General features: G+C 42.9%; 1 pseudogene; it reads right to left on the bottom strand.

The window, feature by feature from the left end:
• Positions 1-285: 285 nt before the first annotated feature.
• On the bottom strand, positions 286-10,403 carry LOC123569374 (obg-like ATPase 1; annotated as a pseudogene).
• Between the last annotated feature and the right edge of the window lie 1,237 nt (positions 10,404-11,640).

An 11,640-nucleotide genomic window follows, 5' to 3' on the forward strand; every position in this document is an offset into this window, starting at 1 on the left:
TGGAATGCAGTGGCGCAATCTCGGCTCACTGTAACCTCTGCCTCCCACGTTCAAACAATTCTCCAGGCTCAGCCTCCCGAGTAGCTGGGATTACAGGCACACGCCACCACACCTGGCTAATTTTTGTACTTTGAGTAGAGACGAGGTTCCACCATGTTGGTCAGGCTGGTCTCTTAACTCTTGGCCTCAAGTAATCTGCCTGCCTCAGCCTCCCAAGGTGTTGGGATTACAGGCGTGAGCCACCGTGCCCGACCTGATCAATCTCTTAAAGAGAATCCAGCTTTATTACTGCCAGTACATGACCAAACTGCTACTATATTTGCCCTGGGAAAAATGGACAAAGGAAAATACTGTTAATTCATGAATAAAAACTTTGCAGAAAATTAGCCAGTGTTTCATTTTCAAAAACTTCCCTCTTTGTTCAGTAGATACCAGCTACTGATGACTACATATACTAGGGAAAGTTTAAAATTAGGAAATGCTGATTTCTCACATAGGAATTTCTAAATCCTGTGAAGAAAAGCTTAAAGAGCTTCTGAATATACAGAAGTTCCATTTAAGGACTAGGTCCTCCTTGTAGATGCATCAAAATATTACAAATTCCAAACTGAGACTTAATTCTCAAATGTGTTTTATTTGTTCTAAAACAATCTACCCACAAATATAAAACTATAAGTAATAGATTGTTATTTTCCCACTATGGGAATCTTTAGTGTGAAAAAGTATTCTACGAAAAGAATTTTTTAAAAAATAAATTATATAATAAAAAATATCTACAAAATGGGTCACAGAGGACAGATTTGTATATGCATAGATAAATATATGGAAGGTAACATACATAACTGTTAACAAGGCCAGGCACAGCAGCTCACGCCTGTTATCCCAGCACTTTGGGAGGCTGACGTGGGTGGATTGCTTGAGGTCAGGATTTCAAGACTGGTCTAGCCAACATGGCGAAATCCTGTCTCTACAAAAATATACAAAAAAAGGAAAAAAATTAGCCAGGCATGGTAGCGCACACCTGTAGTCTCAGCTACTTGGGAGGCTGAGGAACAAGAATCTCTTGAACCCAGGAGACGGAGGCTGAAAGACCGTGCCACTGCATTCCAGCTTGAGCGACAGAGTGAGACCCTGTCCCCTCCCTGCTCCCAAAAAGTGTTCACAGTAGTTACTACTGAAAAATGGGATTTAGGATGAACAAGATAATTTTACATTTTTAAAAATTCCCTACTAATCTGAATATTTTTATAATAAACATGTATAACTTAAGAATAGAAGTAAAAAAAATAAAGATAGATCATATGCAGATAAAATCTGAGTTTTCATTAAACTGTTTATAAGTTCAATATTTGTCTAAAAAAAGTCTCTAAAATTATGCATCATAAGGTTGGATGCAGTGGCTCATGCCTGTAATCCCAGCATTTGGGAGGCCGAGGCAGGTGGCTCACTTGAGATCAGGAGTTCAAGACCAGCTGGCCAACATGGTAAAACCCCATCTCTACTAAAAATGAAAAATTAGCTGGGCTTGGTGGCCCACGCCTGTAATTCCAGCTATTTGGGAGGCTGAGGCGGGAGAATTGGTTGAACCCAGGAGGCGAAGGTTGCAGTGAACCGAGATGGCACCACTGCACTCCAGTCTGGGTGACGGAGCAAGACTCTGTTTCTAAATAAATAAATAAATAAAGTTATACATCATAAAAGTAACTTTAGGTGTATCAATTAAAGACTTCAGGCTGGGCAGAGTGGCTCACAACTGTAATCCCAGCACTTTGGGAGGCCGAGGCAAGAGGGTCATGTGAGCTCAAGAGTTCAAGACTAGCCTGGGCAACATAGCAAAATCCTGTCCCTATTAAAAATTTTTAAAAAATCAGCCAGGTGTGGTGCTGCCTGCCTGTAGTCCCAGCTACTCTGGAGGCTGAGGTGGGAGAATTGCTTGCACCTGGTGCCCAAGGCTGCAGTGAGCCATGGTTGCACCACTGCACTCCAACCTGGGCGACAGACCAAGACTCTGTCTCAAAAAAAAAAAAAAAGATTTCATAAACTTGCTGGTTAGACAGTATTAAAATTGTTAAAATTGGCTGGGCGCAATGGCTCACGCCTGTAATCCCAGCACTTTGGGAGGCTGAGGCAGGCGGATCACCTGAGGTCGGAGTTTGAGACCAGCCTGACCAACACGGAGAAACTCCGTCTCTACTAAAAATACAAAATTAGCTGGGCGTGGTGGCACATGCCTGTAATCCCAGCTACTAGGGAGGCTGAGGCAGGAGAATCGCTTGAACCTGGGAGGCGGAGGTTGCGGTGAGCCGAGATCGCACCGTTGCACTACAGCCTGGGCAATAAGAGTGAAACTCCGTCTCAAAATAAATAAATAAATAAATAAATAAAATAAAAATAAAATAAAATTGTTAAAATTCTATCACTCCAGGAATTTTAAAAATCTTTGACTTTAACAGATTAAAACACAAAAAAGAAATATAAGCAATAAAAATATTAAATCAAAACAAAACGACGACAACAACAAAAAAATCCAAGAGTGCTTCCAAGTTTAGCTTGCCTTCCACTCAGGTGGGAGAAAGTTCAAATATTGCTGATCTACACAAAATATCAATAATTAGTATGTTTTCATAACTTACTCGTTTTAATTCATAACTCAATGAGCAATAATAGAAGTTCATTTCCATTAATTGACTATGATTATTTAGCAGTCTGCAGTGCTAGAGAAAATATGAAAATCTAAAGCATATATATATATATATATGTACTGTTTTTGAGACAGTGTCTTGCTCTGTCACCCAGCTGGAGTTCAGTGGTGTGATCACAGCTTACTGCAGCCTCAACCTCCCAGGCCCAAGCAGTCCTCCCACCTCAGCCTCCCAAAGTGCTATGATTACAGGTATGAGCCGCCATGCCTGGCCAAAAGCATATTTCTTTAAAATGCTACTGCTACGCTGGGTGCAGTGGCTCATGCCTATAATCCCAACACTTTGGGAGGCCGAGAAGGGAGGATCACCTGAGCCCAGGAGTTCCAGACCAGCCTGGGCAACATGGAGAAATCCCATCTCTACAAAACAACAACAACAACAAAAAGCCATAACAAACAAAAATTAGCCAGGCTTAATCTTGAGATGATTTAAAAGTATTATAGGAGGGCTGGCCATAGTGGCTCATGCCTGTAATACAGCCACTGGGGAGGCTGAGTGGAAGATTCCTTGAGCCCAGGAGTTTATGATCAGCCAGGGCAACATAGCGAGACAGCTCCCCCACTCCCCAGAAATAAAAAAACTTACCTGGGCATGGTGGCACACACACCTGTAGTCCTAACTACTCGAGAAGCTGAGGCAGAAGGATCCCTTGCACCCAGGAGTTTAAGGATGGTCCATGCACACACTTCATCTGGGCCTGCAGTGAAATAGGCTGCTCCCTTCCTGACTGACTGGAGGGGCTGGGGGGAATCCCAGCAGGGAGAAAGCAATCCCTTCACCCCAGTTGCCAAACAGAACCTCCCACCCCCTGGATTTTCCTTCTCCCTCCATCTCTGATGGTTCTGGCTTTCCCAAACTGCTTTGGATCTTCTGATTCCTCTTGGGTTGAAGCAGACCAGTATTTTTTTTTAACAACATCCCCACTCCCCACCTGTTCCTCCCCGTTCCCATGCTGCCAACTTCTTCTTCCTCTTCTTTTATTTTTTTTAGTAGAGACGGGGTTTCATTGTGTTGACCAGGCTGGTCTTTAACTCCTGACCTCAAGTGATCCACCTGCCTCGGCCTCCCAAAGTGCTGGGATTACAGGCATGAGCCACCACGCCCGGCCTCAGTGTGATGTTTTGATACATGTACTACATGAACATTTTCTTTTTTTTTTTTTTTTGAGACAGTCTTGCTCCATTACCCAGGCTGGAGTGCAGTGGCATGGCCTTGGCTCACTGCAACCTCCACCTCCCAGGTTCAAGTGATTCTCGTGCCTCAGCCTCCTGAGTAGCTGAGATTACAGACATGCGCCACCACGCCTGGCTAATTTTTCGTATTTTTAGTAGAGATGGGGGTTTCACCATGCTGGCCAGGCTGGTCTCAAACTCCTGGGCTTGTTGTACCACTGAGCCCAGCCACCACACCCAGCCAAAAATATGAGTGGTTTTTGTTTATTGATCTTGTACCCTACAATATTGCTATACTTGTTTATTAGTTCTTACATAATTTTTTATTTTGACAAATAATAATTGTGCTTATTTATGGGGTACAATGTGATTTTTTTTTTTTTTTTGAGACGGAGTCTCATTCTGTCGCCTTGGCTGGAGTCCAGTGGCGCCATCTCAGCTCACTGCAACCTCCACCTCCTGGGTTCAAATGATTCTAGTGCCTTAGCTTCCCAAGTAGCTGGGATTACAGGTGTCTGCCACCACATCCAGCTAATTTTGGCATTTTTAGTAATGATGGAGTTTGACCATGTTGCCTAGGCTGGTCTCAAACTTCTGACCTCAGGTGATCCGCCCACCTCGCCCTCCCAAAGTGCTAGGATTACAGGCATGAGCCACCATGCCCAGCCTCAAGGCAATCCTATCAAAACCCCAGTTTTCTTTCTTACAGAAATTATCAAGCTGATCCTAAAATTCAGATTAAAATACAAGAGTTGGCCAGGCATGGTGGCTCATGCCTGTAATCCCAACACTTTGGGAAGCTGAGGTGGGAGAATTGCTTGAGGCCAGGAATTTGGGACCATACTGGGCAACATGGTGAGACTCTCTACCAAAAACTACTATAACAAAATTAGAGTGGTGTGGTGGCTGGTGCCTGTAATCCCACCTATCTGGGAGGCTGAGGTGGGAGGATTGCTTGAGCCCAGGAGGTAGAGGCTGCAGTGAACCACGTTCACACCTCTGCACTTGGGCCTGGGTATCACAGTGAGACCCTGTCTCTTAAAAAAGACAAAAAAAAACCCCAAAAAAAACAAAAAAAACAAGGGAACCTAGAGCAACCACTGAAAAAAGTTGTTAAAAAAAGAAGTACAATGAATATGCTAAGAAAAATATGAAATAAATAAAAAGAAAAAAATGAAGTCATATAAAATGGTCAGTTAAAACTACAAAAGGGAGAAAAATAGTGACAGAAATACAAGGGACACAAAATAGACAAAACAACCCTGAGAAAGAACAAAGTTGAAGGACTGGCACTTCCTGATTTCAAAACAGCACCGTATTAGTCCGTTTTCATACCGCTATAAATAACTTCCTGAGACTAGGTAATTTGTAAAGGAAAGAGGTTTAATTGACTCACAGTTCAGCATGGCTAGGGAGGCCTCAGGAAACTTACAACCAAGGTGAAGGGGAAGCAAGGCACCCTCTTCACAAGGCAGCAGGAAGAAGTGCCAAGAAAAAGGGAAAAGAGCCCCTTATAAAACAATCAGATCTTATGAGAACTCACTGTCACGAGAACAGCATGGGGAACTGCCTCCACGATACAATTACCTCCACCTGGTCTCTCCCTTGACACATGGGGATTATGGCAATTATGGGGATTACAATTCAAGATAAGATTTGGGTGGGGACACAAAGCCTAACCATATCAAGCACAAAGCTACAGCAATCAAGACAGTGTGGTACTGGTATAAGAACATTTAACATTCATATAGATCAGTGCAATACAATTAGAGCCCAGAAATAAACCCTTATGTTCACGGTCAACTGATTTTTGACAAAGATGCCAAGAAAATTCAGTGAGAAAGAGCCTTTCAATATATGGTGCTGGGACATGTGAATTGCAAAAAAATTAATTTGGACTCCTATGTCACACCATACATAAAAATAAACTCAAAATGTAAGAAGTAAAACTATACAACTTATGGAAAAAATATATGTTTAAATTTCTTATTTATTTATTTTTGGAGACAGGGTCCCACTCTGTCACCCAGGCTGGAGTGCAGAGGTGTGAACATGGTCCACTATAGCCTCCACCTCCTGGGCTCAAGCAATCCTCCCACCTCAGCCTCCTGAGTAGCCGGGACCACAGAAATACGCCACCACGCCTGGTTACTTTTTAATCTTTTTTTTTTTTTTTTTTTTGAGACAGGGTCTCACTATTTTGCCCAGGCTAATCTTCAACTCCTGGTCTCAAGTCTCAACCTCCCAAAAGTGCTGAGATTACAGGTGTGAGCCACTATGACCCCCCAAAGTAAATTTTCTTGAGTTAGAGAATGGTTTCTTAGATACAACATTAAAAGCACAAGCAACCAAAGAAATAGATAAACTGGTATTCATGAAAACTAAAAATTTTAGTGCTTCAAAAAATACCATCAAGAAAGTGCAAGTACCCACAGAATGAGAGAAAATACTTGCAAATCATATATCTGATATGCGACTTGTATTCAGAATATATTCTACAAAACTCTTACAACCCAATATTAAGATAAAATCCATAATTTTAAAAAAACGCATCTGAAAAGACATTTTTCAAAAGAAGGTATGCAAATGGACAATGAGCACATGAAAAGATTCTCAATGTCACGAGCCACCAGAGAAATGCAAATCAAAATCATTCCCGCTAGAAAGGCTATAATCAAAAAGATAGATAGCAAGTGTTAGAATGTGGAGAAATCGGCACTCTTATGCACTGCAAGTGGGAATGCTAAATGGTGCAGTCACTTTGGAAAATAGTCTGGTAGTTCCTCAAAAGGTTATCATATGACCCAGCAACTTCATCCCTTGTACATATAATCATGAAAAATAAAAACATATATCCACATAAAAACTTGTACATAAATGTTAGTAACAGCATTGTTCTTAACAACACAAGAACAACCTAAATGTCCATCATGTGGTGAATGATTAAACAAAATGTAGTATATCCATATGATGGAATATTATTTGACCATAAAAAGGAATGAAGTACTGATACGTTCTGCAACAGGAATAAACCTTGAAAGCATTAAGCTAAGTGAAAAAAGCTGGCCGGGCATGGTGGCTCATGCCTGTAATCCCAGCACTTTGGGAGGCCGAGGCAGGAGGATTGCTTGAGCCCAGGAGTTTTTTTTGTTTTGTTTTGTTTTTTTCCTCAAATGTTTTATTAAGTGTAGACATCTGGAGTACTGTAAAACATGCATTATCTTTCTTCTTCGGTTGTTGAGGTGTGTTAAATTTGAAGAAGATCATATCTCCATCTTCAACAATATAATTTCTGCTTTGTCTGGAGTACTGTAAAACATGCATTATCTTTCTTCTTCGGTTGTTGAGGTGTGTTAAATTTGAAGAAGATCGTATCTCCATCTTCAACAATATAATTTCTGCTTTGTCCTCTGTACTTTCCAGCAGCCTTGACTGCATTTTCAGAACCTCCCCATTTAAAATCTTCGTATTTCATTACTTCGACCACAATGAATCCCTTTTCAAAATCTGTGTGAATATTTCCTGCAGTCTGAGGATCCTTAGTCCCTTTCCTGATGGTCCATGCACGCACTTCATCTGGGCCTGCAGTGAAAATGTATTCTAGTTGGAATGCTGCAAACCCAGCCTTAATGATCTTTGGCAAAGCACTTTGTGTCGTGTTCGATTCCAGTTACTTCTGTCTCTCCTCAGCACTCAATTCTTGCCAAGGCCCCACTAAAAGGAGTGACAAACGCACCTGGGTCATACTTGTCCACCTACTCTTTAATTTCCTTCCTTCCTTCCTCCCTCCCTCCCTCTTTCTTTTCCTTCCTTCCTTCCTTCCTTCCTTCCTTCCTTCCTTCCTTCCTTCCTTCCTTCTTTGCTCCCTCCTTGTCTCTCTCTCTCTTTCTTTCTTTCAACAGAGTCTTGCTCTGTTGCCCAGGCTGGAGGGCAGTGGTGCAATCTTGGCTCACTGCAACCTCCACCTCCTGGGTTCAAGCAATTCTCCTGCCTCAGCCTCCTGAGTAGCTGGGATTACAGGCATGCGCTACTATGCCCGGCTAATTTTTGTATTTTTGGTAGAGACGGGGTTTCACCATATTGACCAGGCTGGTCTCGAACTCCTGACCTTGTGATCCACCTCGGCCTCCCAAAGATTTTACTTTTTTATCTCCTCATCTCACAGACACCTTTTCTAGTTTGTCTAGTTTACCAATCATTTCCTCCTCTTTAAGCTGAAGCTCTTCATGTATTATTTCTTTTTTTTTTTTTTTTTTTTGAGACGGAGTCTTGCTCTGCCGCCCAGGCTGGGGTGCAGTGGCCGGATCTCAGCTCACTGCAAGCTCCGCCTCCCAGGTTTACGCCATTCTCCTGCCTCAGCCTCCCGAGTAGCTGGGACTACAGGCGCCCGCCACCTCACCCGGCTACTTTTTTGTATTTTTTAGTAGAGACGGGGTTTCACCGTGTTAGCCAGGATGGTCTCGATCTCCTGACCTCGTGATCCGCCCGTCTCGGCCTCCCAAAGTGCTGGGATTACAGGCTTGAGCCACCGCGCCCGGCCTTCATGTATTATTTCTATATCTCCAATAGGATCTACACTTCCTTCAACATGCATGATATCACCATCTTCAAAAGCACATGTTAGATGAAAGATGCCATCACAGGCATTAATATGGGATTAAAAAAGAAAAAAAAAAAAAAAAAGCTTTCCCCAAGCCCTGCCCGTTGTGAGTTCCTTTCACAAGGCCAGCAATATCCACTACATTTAGAAAGGCAGGAATTTTGCTTGCTGGTTTGTGGTACTGGCAAAGAAAGTCAAACCTTTCATCTGGCACAGGTACTCTGCTCTCATTAGGAGCAATGGTGCCGAAAGGGAAGTTTTCTGCTGAAGCCTGACTACTGGTTAATACATCGAAGAAAGTAGATTTCCCAACATTTAGCAATCCACCAATACCAATTTTCAGTGGGGTTCCAAATCTTCCAATGATTGGGGGTGGTTTAATTCCATCACCTCTTTCTTTTCAGGGCGTCGTGATTGGCCTTGGCGAAGACAGGGCTCCCAGCGGCTGCGAGAGGAAGGACCTACCGGCAGCCGGAGGCGGGGAGGAAGGAGAGAATGCAGGCCCAGCACCTCTGCCAAGTACCACGCACTTGGGCGGCAGCGGCAGCGGAACAGGAGGGCCGGGCTCTGAACGGCACCTCGAGCCCAGGAGTTTGAAACTAGCCTGGGCAACATAGCGAGACCCTGTCTCTAAAAAAAAAAAAAAAAAAAAAACAGGAAGAAGAAAAGGAAGAAAGAAGAAGAAGAAGCCAGTCACAAAGGCCACATAATTATGATTCCATTTATATGAAATGTCTGCAATAGGCAAGTCCACGGAGACAGAATGTAGATTAGTAATTGCCAGGTACTGGGGGAATGAAGAAATGGGGAATGAATGCTAACGGGTATGGAGTTTTTGAGTTTTTTTTTTTGTAGAGAAGAAAATGTTCTAAATGGACAATGGTAAATATTACACAACTCTGTGAATATACTAAAACCCACCAAATTGTGTACTTTAAAAGGGTGAAGTCTATGCTATGTGAATAATAAAGCTGTTATTTAAAAAACACACTTGGGGTTTGTTGTCTGGTACACAGAGGTGACTTTCAGATTTGTGCTGGTGGCAAGAGGGGAAAACAACTGCAAGGGCAGCAACTGCTGCTAAAGAAACACCAGCAGTTTCTAATTTTACACTGTCCTATATTTTGCTGTGAGTTTCGTAGCTTTCGATAATGCTATACTAGAGGCCAAAACAGAAATGCCTTTTATATTTCATTATAACAGCTAAACTGGGAAATAAACTCACCAATTGCTTTTTTAAAAAGGAAATGGGCCGGGCGCGGTGGCTCAAGCCTGTAATCCCAGCACTTTGGGAGGCCGAGACGGGTGGATCACGAGGTCAGGAAATCGAGACTATCCTGGCTAACACGGTGAAACCCCGTCTCTACTAAAAAATACAAAAAACTAGCCGGGCGAGGTGGCGGGCGCCTGTAGTCCCAGCTACTCAGGAGGCTGAGGCAGGAGAATGGCGTGAACCCGGGAGGCGGAGCTTGCAGTGAGCTGAGATCCGGCCACTGCACTCCAGCCTGGGCGACAGAGCGAGACTCCGTCTCAAAAAAAAAAAAAAAAAAAAAAAAAGGAAATGAGCTAAAAACAACATAGATGTAAGTGGAGCTTCAATAAACCTTTGCTTAGTAAGATGGATATTTCACAAGAGAGGGAGAGTTTGGTAGTAAAAATAGTTTAAAGTGTTACATTATTTTAAAAAGCATTTTGTTTAATTTACTGTAGATGGCCAAACATCATTTTAAAACATATGGCAAATCTGTTGGGTAGTAAAAAGAAATGACATCTTGTTTCCATTTTCTTATTCTTTCCAGTTTATCTCTTTATTGTAAATCATCTTCCATTGTGGGAGGATATTAAATTTAAATCAAACTGAGGGGGAAAAAGCAGGACTTATGTTCATAAATTCATGTTTCTCTTAGTATTGCTGCCTCTTACAGCCATTTTATGAAGAATACTATGGCCTGAGTAGTTAATATTATTTAAGATTTTTCAAATTGGTCTATTCCTGGATCTAAACAAATTGGAAAATTGGAAGTTTCTTTTCTTTTCTCTCTCTTTTTTAGACAGATTCTCCCTCTGTCGCCCAGGATGGAATGAGGTGGCACAACCTTGCCTCACTGCAACCTGCCACCGCGCCCGGCTAATTTTTTTGTATTTTTAGTAGAGATGGGGTTTCACTGTGTTAGCCAGGATGGTCTCGATCTCCTGACCTCCTGATCCACCCGTCTTGGCCTCCCAAAGTGCTGGGATTACAGGCGTGAGCCACCATGCCTGGCCCCTTATCCGTGTTTTGATACTACATTGTATAAAACACCAAGTGCTTCCTTTGGACATAAGGTACATCTAAAGTTTATTATAAACTTCTTCTACAAGTAAAGGGGTGACTACTTTGTTTTGGAACCCTCTTTGATCTATGACAAAACTCTCTAGATTTAATGACTGATTTTAAGATTCCAAACAATTTGTCAATCTAAAGTACATTACTGGTTGGATGCAGTGGCTCACGCCTATAATCCCAGCACTTCGGGAGGCTGAGGCAGGTGAATCACCTGAGGTCAGGAGTTCGAGACCAGGCTGGCCAATATGGTGAAACATCATCTCTACTAAAAATACAAAAATTAGCTGGGCGTGGTGGCACATGCCTGTAGTCCCAGCTACTCGGGAGGCTGAGGCAGGAGAATCGCTTGAACCCAGGAGGTTGCAGTGAGTTGAGATGGCGCCACTGCACTCCAGCCTGGACAACAGAGTGAGACTCCATCTCAAAAAAATTTAAAAATAGCTTTCTGCAGCCAGGCATGGTGGCTCACATCTGTAATCCCAGCACTTTGGGAGGCCAAGGCGGGCGGATCACGAGGTCAGGAGATTGAGACCATCCTGGCTAACACAGTGAAACCCCATCTCTACTAAAAAAAAAAATACATATATATATATATACACACAAAAAAAAAAATTAGCTGGGTGTGGTGTCGAGCGCCTGTAGTACCAGCTACTCAGGAGGCTGAGGCAGGAGAATGGCGTGAACCCGGGAGGCGGAGCTTGCAGTGAGCCAAGATCGCGCCACTGCTCTCCAGCCTGGGCAACAGAGCGAGACTCTGTCTCAAAAAAAAAAAAAAAATAGCTTTCTGCCTGTGGACACTGCCGAGGAAGCATCGTTAAAGTCTCTCTTCTGCTTGCCATC

Source organism: Macaca fascicularis, chromosome 16 (genome assembly GCF_037993035.2).
Source record: "Macaca fascicularis isolate 582-1 chromosome 16, T2T-MFA8v1.1".
NCBI classification, from domain to species: domain Eukaryota; kingdom Metazoa; phylum Chordata; class Mammalia; order Primates; family Cercopithecidae; genus Macaca; species Macaca fascicularis.